The sequence below is a fragment of the Palaemon carinicauda genome, chromosome 20, assembly GCF_036898095.1.
Source record: "Palaemon carinicauda isolate YSFRI2023 chromosome 20, ASM3689809v2, whole genome shotgun sequence".
Taxonomy (NCBI): domain Eukaryota; kingdom Metazoa; phylum Arthropoda; class Malacostraca; order Decapoda; family Palaemonidae; genus Palaemon; species Palaemon carinicauda.
In genome coordinates, this window is record NC_090744.1 from 125913573 (window position 1) to 125916072 (window position 2500).

Sequence of the window (2500 nt, forward strand, 5' to 3'; positions counted from 1 at the left end):
CTTATTATCCCAATCATTATCATCATCATCATACATCACCACAATCCTGATTACCATCATCATTATTATACCTTATCATCACACTCCTGACTATTATCATCATTAAAATATAAAAACATCAAAAACAAACACCGAACACATCCCAGATCACAACAACCCCACAGTAATCCATTTTGATGTGAGTGTGATAAATAACTATTAATCACTTAGAGAAATTACTTGAGCAGACTAACGGCTGCCACTATCTTGAAATACATTCCAACTCCGACGGGGAGAGAGAGAGAGAGAGAGAGAGAGAGATTCTTATAGTTATTCTGAAATTAATTCAAACTCCGACGGAGAGAGAGAGAGAGAGAGAGAGAGAGAGAGAGAGAGAGAGAGAATCTTACAGTTATCCTGAAATTCTTTCAAACTCCGGCGGAGAGAGAGAGAGAGAGAGAGAGAGAGAGAGAGAGAGAGAGAGATTCTTATAGTTTTTACGTAAGCTTACAATATGAATAGCGAGATACTTTCCCTAGAATATTCTTAATAATTTCAAAAGATAATACATCAAATGTCAAAGAATGTATTATAATCTTCTTGTTATATCTGACTAGTTTCATCTAGAAATTCTTTTTCGAGTCTTAATAAAAATTAAAACAGATTTCTGTTTTTCAGGAAAATTCCCATTTTCTATTGCATTTGCAATAAATCAATATAATTCAAGAAATACGGAATTACTGAATGTATGACCAGGGATATAAATTATCAGGAAAATGCCAAAAAGATGGGAATGCATTGGCAATAAATCTATATAATATAAGAGAAAATTATGTAAGATCAAGGAAATAAATTACGCCTTGCAAGACTTTCGCAGAATAAAATTACCCATTCCCCTTTAAAAATAAAATTTGCATTAGTATGAATAAAATCTGGGATTCTCTCATTAGTATGTTTGTATATCAATAACTTTGTTTCATGCGCTTTTTTATCATAGTCTATTTTATATAGTAGACTGGTATACAAAAAGAATTACAAATTACATATCATTATTCGGGTTTTTTTTTCTTTTAGATAAAGATTTTCTATTGAATCTCTAAAATCTTCAAATTCTGTTAGTCGTTAGCCGGGGAATTGAAATAACATTACCAAAAATCTTTGCTTATAATATTTTCGGTATCCTAAGATCTGAAATAAACAAATTCCCCATAATATAAAACATTAACAGTCAGTAAGGGTTATATTGTCCTTCGTGGTTTGTCCAATTATTTAATTATCTAAACAAATTCAATGTTAGAAGTTTCAGTCAAGTAAAGATAATCAAAATCAATGTCTGTCTGTCTGTCTGAATTTACAGTACATGTTTAGTTCAATTACCTTTACAGATTTAAGAAAAAAAACCTGAGTAATTACAAACAGTCTGAAAAAAATGTATATTAGTTGAAAAATTAATATTCTCAACACACAATGACGGAATACTGTACTTATGATTTGTAAAATCCTGTAATAGAAATTTATTTGGAGTAATTATACATGTCCGTCAATTATTTTTTAATTATGGAAACGCTGTATTTTTCTTTGGAATAACACTATCATGCTATTGGTAAAAATAAGTTTCATTACAGCTAATTGATTAATACTTAATCTTTCGAGGATGATAAAATGCTGTGATGTATATACATATATATATATATATATATGTGTGTGTGTGTGTGTGTGTATGAATATATATACACATATATATATATATATGTATATATTAGTGTGTATATATATATATATATATAGCACGCTATTAGAAGAGATATATATATATATATATATATGTGTGTGTGTATATATATATATATATATATATGTATATATATATATGTATACATATATATATATATATATATACGTATGTATATATATATACATATATATGTATACATATATATACATATATATATATATATATATATAAAACCTTTATATGTTAGTTTAGAGAGAGAGAGAGAGAGAGAGAGAGAGAGAGAGAGAGGTTTATGATGCACCAACTAACAGGGTTACAAAGAAAGAAAAATGAAATCGTTTTAATCTGTCCATTCGAAAATCAAAGCTATTCCAACCTATAATCATTTTGAAGAAAATCAAAATTGTCTCCCTCTATATCTATAAATAAATAAAGGAAAAAAAAAGAAATTTTAAGTCAGGTGGAATCTATCAAAATTGCGACGTCTTTAAGAAAGGGAGAGGAAATTTGAATATTCGTGAAAGTTTTCAAGATCTCATTTTCTTATCCCTTCTGCGGTCAAATCTCTTAGTCCTTTCGCATCCGGAGGTTTATTTATTTCTTGGTATTTTTATTATAAAAAAATAATATTATTTTGATGATGATTCATATCGATACTAATGAGAACTGATCTTATTTTGTAAATACATCAGAATAACGAGGATAAAAGTTCTTCTATAAGTTTGCTGGATAGGTGAAGGTATGATTTATCTTCACATTGGATTTTAGAGAGAGAGAAAGAGAGAG